The sequence below is a fragment of the Oncorhynchus nerka genome, linkage group LG13 (assembly GCF_034236695.1).
Source record: "Oncorhynchus nerka isolate Pitt River linkage group LG13, Oner_Uvic_2.0, whole genome shotgun sequence".
In the NCBI taxonomy this organism is placed as follows: Eukaryota; Metazoa; Chordata; class Actinopteri; order Salmoniformes; family Salmonidae; genus Oncorhynchus; species Oncorhynchus nerka.
The window spans coordinates 64,002,258-64,014,371 of record NC_088408.1 but is presented as its reverse complement, the minus strand read 5'-3'; positions in this window follow the sequence as shown (position 1 = coordinate 64,014,371).

Below are 12,114 nucleotides of genomic sequence, written 5' to 3'. Positions count from 1 at the left end.
TCAAGTGTATTAGTCTATAAATAAATCTATTTGCCAAAATTCGTCATCTCTCCCATGTCTTATTCGACTAGTAGTTGTTCTGAAATGTTTATTACTTGCCTACATTTGACTCCCTCTGTTTAAACATGTCGGTTGCAATATCCTGAACGTGAAGTTGGTTCTATATAAAGTATTTGACTCTGATGTGTGCCACAGAAAGTATTGACTCTAGAGTCAAAAGTATTTGAAAGTATTGACTCTAGAGTCAAATACTTTCTGTGGCAAGCGAAATTAATCATCAATGGAGGTGTGTTATATTAAACATAGAGGAGGGAGTAAAATGTAGGCAAGCCACAATAATTTCAGAGCAACTATTAGTCTAATAGGACATGGGAGAGATGACACATTTTGTCAAAGAGATTTATTTATAGACGAATACACTTGAAACAAATAGCCAAACTGCAGACATTACTGCAGACATTACTAGGCCTCCCCAGCGATTAAAAAAAAATGAAACACAGCCTAACACGATCATTGACAGCTGCCTTGAAGGACAAATAATAATGCTTTCCGCTACTAAGATCAGTGAAATGTGGCAGGGGGGAGATTTTCGGCACAACACCGGCACAGTTCAGAGGTGCTAAGTTCTCTCGGTCAGCAAACACTATTGGTGTGTCTGAACCCTAACACTGTTTGCTCAGAATGCATTGGGGTTATTTGACATGTTTCCCAATATCCCCCCTCCTTACACCACATTAGACTGGGACCCACATTGGATGCCTTATTACAGTATACCCACACTAGAATGCCAAGCTAGCGCTTGTGGTCTTCATCTCTGGTGTATGAACATCTCGTTGCTTTAAAAAACACATATGTTTTCGAAAAGATTCTCTCCATGTAATCAAAAGGGTTCTGACTGATTCAGGTCCCCGGTTTGTAGATCACTTCTTGAGGATAATGTAGCACTGGGTATATTTGAGATAAAGGATGTTATACAGAAATACATGTTCTTGGAAACTGATATCAAGAAATTATAGTCTTTAAAAACGACCCTTACATTCATGGTTCTGTCTTTGTCTCCAGTGGGACTAGTCCATTTCATTGTCCATTTGTCCACACACTGAGTGGCACGGTCCTTATTCCCCCCACTGTGTAGAGAATGAATGAGAGTGAGAGCACATAGCCTGAGAGCCAGTCTGCTCTCTTGCCAACTCCTTATGTCATGCCAAACATGACATGATAATTCCATAAGGAGCTGGCAAGAGAGCAGAAATAGACTGGTCCTCAGGCAAGAGAGAGCACAGTGCTGCTGGTCACCTTTATCTAATGAATCAAAAAGAACAGGAACTGAATGGGTTGTCTACAGGAAATTAACAGGTGTCAAAGGTTCTGTTGGGGTTTGTGTTTATGTTTGTGTGTGTGTGTGTGTGTGTGTGTGTGTGTGTGTGTGTGTGTGTGTGTGTGTGTGTGTGCGTGTGTGCGTGCGTGCGTGTGTGCGTGCGTGCGTGCGTGCGTGTGCGTGCTTGCGTGCATGGTGTGAATGAGAAAAACCAGAGAAGAATACAAGCACTGCCACTAGACTCGACTAGAGTTTCTCTTGTCGAGCTCAACTCTTCGCCACTAAAACCAGCAACTTGTTTCTACTTACAACATTTGGAGACCCTTGTCTTAAGACTCTTCAGACTTCCTCACACATATATGCCACTTCTCTCCACCCAGCCCTACTGTGATGACTTCATTACCCTCTCCACCCCCAGCCCCTGTCAGTGATGAAGATGAGGGGCCTAAAGGGTGACTGCTCTGAGTGGCCTCTTCACCCCAGCCGGACTAAAGGAAAGGCTTTTCTGTATCACCATCCCTAGACAAAAAGACGCACAGATAATTCCAGGATGACCCGTCCCCCCCCCATCCCCCATCCCTCTCCAACACTCCTGGCCTGACCTCTGGGCATGTTAGGGCCTGCGTTCACACGCTCCCCCTAGGACAGCTGGACCAGCCTGGGTCCCAGCCTTTATCCAGACCCTCTGTATGGCTATCTCTCCCTTCCTCTCCTCCATCACAAATCGGGTTTAAAAAGGCACTGTACCACCCCCCCCCCCTTCCTTGGGCAACAATGGGCCGCCCCAACCCCTCTTCTCCCCCTCCTCCTCCACCACATCTGTGAGTGCCCCTCTGTCTCCTTATTCTTCCCCTAACCGCTCCATTATAGTCCCTCTTTCACTTGTAAATGTGGCCAGCGATACTTCTGATGGGTCTTTTATCCACACGGCCGGGGTCAGAGGAAAGGTAGGGGTTGGGGAAGGGAGGAGAGGGATGCAGTGGGTAGGAGGGTGGGCCAGAGTGGAGGGACAATTGCGACAAAGAGTTAAATCCTTTTTTTGTGTGCAATCATTTGGGACGATTGGCCAACCAAACTCTTGCCTGCATTCCTGTGAGCTTCCTAGCAAGACATTGCAGAGGCAGCAGAGACAAGACACAGGACAAGCATTTGGTTTGGTTTTCATGGACACTTGCTATATCACTACCATTGAAACCAATGGAGTGTGAGTGTAACATGATCCCGAGTGGCTCAGTGGTCTAAGGCACTGCATCTCAGTGCTAGAGGCATCACTGCAGACACCCTGGTTTGAATCCAGTCTGTATCACAATCGGCTGGGGTTGGGAGTCCCATAGGTGGAGCAAAATTAGCCCAGCATCGTCTGGGTTTGGCAAGTGTAGGCCGTCATTGTAAATAAGAATTTGTTCTTTAACTGACTTGCCTAGTTAAATAAATAAAAACATGTAATTTAAAAAATCCCATTGGCCTTATTTGAAACTATTGGGATGATACTGTTGTGACTCCGACCAATTACTAATTTAGCTATTCAATCATGATACAGTGACTGTTTTTTCTGTTGATAGACTTAATTTGGGAGTAAAAGTTAGTGTCGAAATATCCTGCTCACCTTGTTGATAGAAAAGGTCTCACAGATTTTTCCTGTGTGGGTGCATGTTGCAAGTGAGTGCAAGGGAGGAGAAGGAGGGTGGTGGAACGGCCACCATGGTGTCATGTCTTGGTCAGTGTAGAGTGGGTTTATATGTTATTTTAGCTTCTGTTCTGACCTCAACAAAAACCCTCGCACACAACAAAGGCGTGGTCTCTGTGGTTATAGTCTCCACGACAACAGGTGGACAAAGGGGGAGCGGTGGGGGGAATGTGGGGCGCAGGGTAAAAGGGGGTGACGGGGGGGGCAGGGGGCTGACCTTGGCCTCTATGTGGTCAGATGGGGTGTGAGGGCCTCAGGCCTGGTGGGTTTAGGGATGAGGAGGAGTGAAGAGGAATAATATCACGATGCCTCTCATTCTCTTCAAACCTGGAATGATTAATGACAACACAAACCCCTCACCCCCTCTTTCTCCACACAAACCAGCCTTCCCAAACCCCCCACCGCACCACACACCATCCCATCTGATCTCTATAGGCCTGCTGCTGCTCAAACACAACCCTGTCCTTTGACATGGTCTCTTTCCCAACACTGTTGATTGATGAATGACTCCATTCCCACCGACACATCATGGTAATGCTGCAAGGAACGTGCAACTGTGGACCTGCCATGTTTGTGGACTAATGCCACCCAAAGTAGAAACATCTGCATCACACTTTAGGGTTTAAATCCTCTCTGCTAAAGTGTTAAAGGTTTTATGCATGTTGACTAAAGTTCATTGTAGTATTTACAATGTCCTTTAGTAATAATATTGAAACAATTCTGAAGATTAGATGAGATATTGATGATGACACAGGCAATAAAAACTGATTGCTTCACTTTCTGTCCCTCAATATAAAATCTCTCCCTCTGGTTGGGCAAATGGTTTCGCTCAACAACAAAAAAAAAAGAGCATCATGGCTGTTATTGTCTCTAATCAATGATGTCATCCCTCTCCTATACAGTCAGAGCTGTACTATAAACAGAGTATGTCTGTAACTGTGACTCCATGGACAGGTGGAACAATGGTGGAGTGTGAAGAGAGAGAAAGCGACAGGGAGAGTAGAGAGTCACTGTTCTCAGAGACAACAAAGCAGGGTTCCTCTTTGGTACCAAAGGGTGGTGATGGAGGTGGTGAGGACAAAGGGGATGTAGGGGACACTGAGAGTGCTCTGGCTCTGTGAGTGGTCAGTCAGCCTCAGTGATGGCTCCAGACATCTCAGACATCTCTCACTCAGAACTCACACGCCTGCCTGCTGCCACGGACGGAAGACCAAGAAAGGGCTAGTGGCGCTTGCCTGCACAGCTGCACCGCACAATGACACATGTATATGGATGGACACAACCACACATGCATACAATAGGTGCATATTACAAACCACATGCAAGGCAAGCTTACTAAAGACTTCTTTATAATTTCTCTGTTTGAGAACAACAGCGTACCACCACAGAGAAAACTGGCTGGATCCGGCATAGGCGGCTAGTGATGACATATCCGGGGGGGGGGAGGGAGGGATGGTGAGGCGGAAGGGGGTGGTACATCATCATATGGATATCTGCAGTCCCTGTCTCCCTCAGCTCTGCCATCACTAGGTAGCTGTGGTGGTATGCAACTCAGACTACGTTAGGATGTAAGGGGATATATGAAAGCAACAGGCGGGGGGGAATGTACACACACATAGTGTTATTACCTGGTGGTCTCTCTCAAGATATGTTACTGTGTCACTATCTATGTGAAGTATAACTGAGGATCTAAGAACAGCCTGGAGGGGTTTCAGGTTATCCCTGGCGTGCTGTACCATACCCAGCACAGGAGTTAGTCTATGTGACCAGACAGTGGATAATGCTATTCGGCTGTAACGTCAGCTCAGCAGCCCTGTGATGCTCCTCCGCCTCTCCGCCATCCTCTGCTCTTACACAGTGGTGTTGTGTCACCCATCGCAAAGACACAGAAGCCTGGTCACGTGACTGGGGTGTCCAAGGGACATGAGGAAGGAAGGAAAGAAGCGACTGACCCTGATCACAATGAAGGCTGCTATAGTATCAGCTGTGTGTGTTGAATGTATATGGAACATGGTGATCCAGCAAAGGAGGTCATGGTTTAAAGCAGTAAAACTGTGATAAAGATAAATAACACATCCAACCTTATCTTTTATCATCTTATTTTCATTCACAATAATACACTTCCTGTCCATGTGTACGTCGTCCTCTAAATGTACTACCAGCATACGGAATACAAAGTCAAATTAGTGCTGTTTTCTGGCATATAAACCCTAGTTGGATATTGATAAAGGTGTTGAAAGACTTGTTTAATCAGAGCAGTTTGCAGCTGTTTCATGTTGAAGTGTATTTCTATCATTACAAGAACGTGTTCAACAGAGAGGGCTGGGCTCAGACATCCGAAACACACTGCTGTTGAACTGTAGATCAAATAAATCACATCAAAAGACATGCTAATAGTGTACAGTATATCAGATAATAATCCCAGTCATTACATGATCTCATAAAGACTAATTGACTATTATCAATCCATTTCTTATCAATACACACTGATCACTAAGAATGCCTGTGCAATATAATTAACTGGGCTCCCGAGTGCGCAGCGGTCTAAGGCACTGCATCTCAGTGCTTGAGATGTCACTACAGAAACCCTGGTTCGAATCCAGGCTGCATTAGGAGTCCCATAATGAGGCGCACAATTGGCCCAGCGTCGTCTGGAATTGGCCATGTAGGCCGTCATTGTAAATGAGAATTTCTTCTTAACTGACTTGCCTAGTTAAATACAGGTAAATAATCATAATAATAATGTCTCAAAATATGTACTTTAATGTTTCTATGTCACATCCTCTCTGTTGTATAAGATTCAGATTTGAGGCTGTTGGTGGAAGGTGTTTAGGCTTGCGTGTTGGGTGGGAGTGAGAGGACCACACACATGTCTGTCTCAAGCAATAATCCACTTTTTATTATTATTTCATGTATAAACTGAATAAAGAAATATCCTTGCTGAATCACACCCATTTACCTGAGACACATTTCCAATAGATCCTCATATTTGCGTTCCATGCTTACAAGAGAAACAAGAGACGAGTTTGATGAATGAATTACTGAGAGCAGTAGTTACCAAAACTGTGTTGATATTGTGATGTAAAAAACAAAATATATCACCAAGCGAGGATGGCAAAAGCGTGTCTGTTTATCCCACACTGGAGACTTGGGACGAATTCCATACTGGCATCTCTGATTAGAGCAACAATATGACATTTTCATGGTTTTAGTTCATAGTTAGTACTTGATTTCTGTTCATACTAATAATGCAGTTATTCATAACTTCCTATATGACCTTATCATGAGATGGTATAGAGATGAGTGGTTGAAAGGGAAATGTCCAAAGAAGAATGGCAAAGAAAAGGCAAGAATGTTTTTCAAAGCATTGACCAGTCTGCCCCATTACCAACACTTATATCAATGATGGGTTGATACAGTTGATGAGTTTAAATGGCATAAACACAGGAGTTTACACATATCCATAAAAACATACTGGAATAATTGAATTAAGAAATTATTTGAAAGGTCTATGTGACAAAAACATTTGCATGCTAAGTTAAAACCAATGACTGGTCAAAGCAAGAAATAATGAAATGATGTTTAAGTTTTAATTTTATTATTATTATTTTTTAAAGCATCATATTTCAATATCACACATGTGCAACTCAAGCTTACATGCAGTATGAAATCAACAACACATAAACAATGATATTTCCAAAAAGATCAACAAAAACAAACAAAAAATGAATAAACCTAGATTAATAATTGTATTATTAATGATGTAAAACTAGCTATACCTTGAAATATAAGTACAAACGAATTCCCTCTTAATTGGCTTGTAATGGTGTTTTAAAATTATAAAGAGGTTGCAAAGGTCACGGTTTGTTAAGCAAAATTCAAATGATACATTCCTTAAGAATTATGCAAATTGTAATCCTAAAACAGCACTAGGAGCCACAACAAAAGCTCACCAGTAGAGCAGCAATAAACCCATCCTTGCCTAGGGGCAATCGAAAGTAGGAAGAGGGAAATGGAAAACATTGAAAGCTTCTCTTCGGGGGATTGGACCTAACTCTTCTCAAAATAACTGTAGGCCTACTTAGTCCTAAATAAAGCATTGTTGATTTATAATGTTATAATGCAATGAATGTACACGTGTAGGCTATACTGCAGGCTATACAATGACTTTTAGTTGACATAATCGTCTAAAGCTTTTGACCAATAGTGACTCCGTTTTGGATAATTGGTGGTATTATGAATACATCGAATAATCAACACTTCAAGGCAGATTTCCACAAAGAAATATCACGACTATGGTTACAAGACTAAGGACTTGTATTTACGACACTGGTGTGAAAGGAACCCCCAGCAACAGATGTCCAGATACAATTCTCGGGTTGTGTTTTAAATTTCACAAGAATTGCGTTTGGACAATCAACTGCAAGGGCTCAAAGTGTGTCTCAAAACGAATTGCTCTCATCATTCAAAACAGTTCTCAATTAATCCATTTAAATTCACCATATAAATGATCTTTGAATCTGTAGAATATATAGACCTATAGAAAATATGGAGGCACTATCACTAATTGTCATTCCAATCATGTACCTGACCAAGGATCCTCGTCTTATTTGGTAAAATGAAATATCATCAATTGCAGGATACAGAAACACAATGTAATCTGGATATGTGCAAATTAAACTACCGTTTAAAAAGCAGTAGCCTATTGTTTTCTTATATAGCAAAACTTTTGTTTTCTCCTTTAAACATTTTATAAGTCAGCAGGTCTAGTAACAAACATGCACATTTCAAATTCCTAATATCTACGATTTTCGATACTCTGATCTTTGATAGCCTATACCAATGGCATGATTTACCAGAAGATGTTTAAGTCGACGAAGGCCTCAACGATTATACAATTTCCTCTTCGAGAACATCAAAACACTGTAAAAACTTCTTAAATTCAATACCATAATATGACAACATGAAAATGGTTTGCTCTAATCTCCAGCATAGGAATCAGAAGAAACGACTCGTCCAAACTGCATTACGACTGCGTTTCGACATATCTGCACCTGTAAGACGCATCTCCTTGCACATATAGTTTCCACACCATTATAGAGCAGAACACAAGCATTTTTAACTCGACTTCAAATTCTTCCAATCATACAAAAAAAACTCAATGTTTATATTCATGTTAAAACGGTATAAGGCGACAAAGCAGAACATTGCTGATGCGAGAAAGCCGATGGGAAATTGTTAAAACGCGAATGCACCTGCTCCTCCGCCGTCCCCAAGCAGCATTTCTTGTATACTCCAGCTTGTAGAAAAATTATAAGACGCGAAAAAAGGGTTATATGAGTCAACTCGTGGCGCTCCTTTAACTGGCTATTACTTAATATGACGACTGCACGGGAATGGCACTGCGTGCTCGCTATTCTGTTATCCAAAGGCTTTTCTTGAGCTTCACTAACAATAACGGTGTTACCGAGATGGACGGCGAGAGGGAGTGGGGATGGTCTTCGCTTGGTACTGAATTTGAATAACACCACGGGGTGATAAATGTCCATTGTGCTGAAGAAGTAATGCATCTGCACTAGCTCTGATAGCACACACAAGCCAGCAGCTGCGAATGAATGACCAGTAAACATTTTAAAGACACAACAGACCTATTTTGGCTCTCCAGGGCAATTACAATCAAAACACTGTTATCCTTGTAAACGTATTGTCAATACGAAATGAACTTTCCTCTCTGTTGTTTCACAAGAATAAACCAGGGGTATTCGTACAATGCAGCCAGGCACTAACAAATATCAACTTGTTTATTCATTAGTTTATAAAAAAATATTAATGAATGACCTATTGGCAGATGATTTGGCTGTTAATAACATGTTAATTGCATATTAATTAGTAGAGCCTATAAGACTTTGAGGTCAATTTGATTACCATAAATTGAATAAATGCTCGTGTAGTTTAGGTCTATGCCTCATCTATCTGATAAGGACATTGTAGTCGTTTTCAGGAAAATCTTCAAGACACATACTAAAGATTTCTTTAGAGCTGTATGACACAGGTGATTGACAGGTGAACCACAAAGCGCGCGAGGGTAATGTTGTGCTTATGGGTCTAAAATTGTGACCTCATTCTGAAACAAACTTACCAGTAAGTGTCCAGATCCCCAGAAGACCTGCAACTATTCTGACTAGCCTACTATTCTTCAAATTTTTGGACCCAAACATCTCTTTCAAAAGGCAATTAGATCGACTGGATCAAATGATTTGCTAGGTTCAATTGCTATATCGAATCACTTCCCTTATCGAATATGCATCGCATGGTGTGGAGGAAGGTAAACCTTGCCCAAAAAGGCATGCTACTTGCGCTTCCCACACTCCAGATGCTTTAGGCCCATCATAGCTCGGGTTAAAAGCCTACTTCTCCCTGATACATTATTAAACAGTGATCGCCTTCGGGGTTGGACTCTTCTCCCCTTTTCCTTTAAAGACATCTCAGTTGGTTTCATCCATCGCATCGCACTCCTACAGGGGAGTGAGTTAACATTTCCTTTGCTGGGAACATCTTCTCACTGTCGATGCTCATTTGCCTCTTAAAGGGCCTGCCCGCTGCTGCCTTTTCACGGCCATGTCAGAATAATTTATTGCGGGAGGCGCGAGATCACTGGAGATTATGGCTGAAGGGAGGGAAAAGACGCGTTATTAATGCTTACTTATCGGGAATGCAGGCAGGGACTTCACTGATTCACTAAACTAAACCCATTCAGTTCATTCGAGAGAAAAAACTATATTAGGCCTACATTATGAAAGTCATTGAATATATATCTGTATTGGGAAGAAATATTATATTTCTCAGATAAACCTGTACATTTTCTTCTGTAGTTTACTACATCATGGAAATAGCTTGAGAGTTTAACTAGTTTTTTTCTTCTTTTTTTCCAGAGATTGATACTCCTTTCATACATGTTTTGTTATTGTATGAAGTCAACTTCGACATTTCAAAAGTTTCAGTGCTAGCTGATGCTTCCTAGTTCGTCACCGCCAGTCACCACTAAATGAAAAAACACATAGGCCTCTTAATTTGATCACTGTTGTCCCAGAGAATTTTCCTGCGCAGCAGAAAATGCTAAATGTAATTGATTCAAGGTTTAAAAAGGCTTCTAAAAAGTGTGAATTCCCTCTTTAAAATATCAGACTTGATTTTCCCTAACGAAAAATGTATCAACCCTAAAAAAAATCTACATTAATTTTAATCCAAAGTAATTCACATTTCCTGTTGCTGCATAATTATTTTCCTGCTGTGATTAGCATGGTCAAATTAAGATAGCAGGTCTGTAAGGACACACTTTCCCAAGTGCAGTGTGGATTTGAGTAGGCCTAGCCAATTTTTCAAGGTCTGAATATATAATAACATCATTTATTGTAAAAAAAAAATGTAAATCTGAGAGGTATATTCTAGGCCCAAAGCTTTGCCTCTTTCATTGGAAATACATTCTCTTTAGTTTTCCTTACGTTGATATAAGTTCATCCCATTTTGTAGGCTTATAACAGATGCAACAATATAAACCAGGGCCATAGCCCATGTGTAAATCTTAGTGTAGGGCATCAAGTTATCATATATATTTTCTGAGACCGACTGTGTTCATTTTTGGATATAGGGAAAAAATCTTTGCAGTCTTTAAGTGAATGGGGAAATACATTTCACTCTCCAAGCCTCAATGTGAACCAGTAGAACTGGGGAATCCTCTTGTTTTCACTTCTCGTCATATTCACCTTTCTCTTGACTCAAAACAGCATGCCAATACTGCACGGTTCCTAGGTAAGGAGAGTATAATGGCCCCAATAAGCTAGGTGAAGGTGGCTGGCTGTGACATATGGCATCACTAAACCAGAGCCTCAATATAAGATCCTACACTAAACCATTAGGATTAGTTTGACGGTCTTATCCCAAAGAGAGGGAAGGAAGACAGTATCTTGCTTGATAATTACAAAGGACTACTTTGAGAAAGTTCACCTTTACAACCAGTGAAATCGATCCACATTCCTATACTGATAATGTCCATATTATCGTTCCCAGGTCATCTGTTGGGGATCATGGTGAATAACAAATCCACTTTAAACTCAAAGCTTAAAAAGCCTCAACCTCAAGAAATCTCTGAGGGTCTGCAATTTGAGTGACAATAATGCAGTTTGTTTGTGTGTATCCATCCCCCATCCCTGTCTTTTTGTGTATCCCTGGTCTTAGCACATCTGTGAGCTTAGGGGAAGACCCCCACTGGGCTTTGGGCTAGAGCAGCTCAGCCTATAACTGCTGAGGGGAAGCCATTCCTGAATAAATTAGCCCAGTGTCCAGCCTTATTAGTGACCTCTGACCTTTCAGAGAAAAGTTAGAGGCCACCACTGCACTCTCCCAGGCTGACCACTCAGAGGGGCTGGGAAAGTGCCCTGGTAGGTGAGATGGCTGGCTCAAGAGGGTCACATGAGAGAAAGCGAAAGGGGTAGAGAGGTGGGGGTCTGTCATGAGTGGCGAGATTCCCTTTGAGTCCCATTCCCCACATCCACAAGTGTGGCCCTGATGCTTTGTTGTGACTCTGAGCTAAGGCCAAACAGAAGGCTTCAAACAGCCCTATCCTACAATGTTTGGCCCCCATTGTTTTCTCCCCCGCCCTTTCTTTCGACCTGCATTGCAATCTATTTGGCCCATTCTATCAGTTTTTCTCTCTCATTCTGCCTCTTTCTGTACTTTTTATATGGTCCTTTCTCAGTTTTTGTGGGCTGGTATTCACTTTGGTGAGAATCCTACACTTATTGACTGTTTGCTACTGCTCATTAAGAACGCTCATTGATTAAGAGTTTAATTTTTATTTATTTTTTTACCTTTATTTAACTAGGCAAGTCAGTTAAGAACAAATTCTTATTTTCAATGACGGCCTAGGAACAGTGGGTTAACTGCCTGTTCAGGGGCAGAACGACAGATTTGTACCTTGTCAGCTCGGGGGTTTGAACTTACTAGTCCAACGCTCTAACCACTAGGCTACCCTGCCGCCCCGTGGTTATAGGCTGACAATTAAAGGATGGAATCAATATGTTGTATCAGTAAATACACCAAAGACAATGAG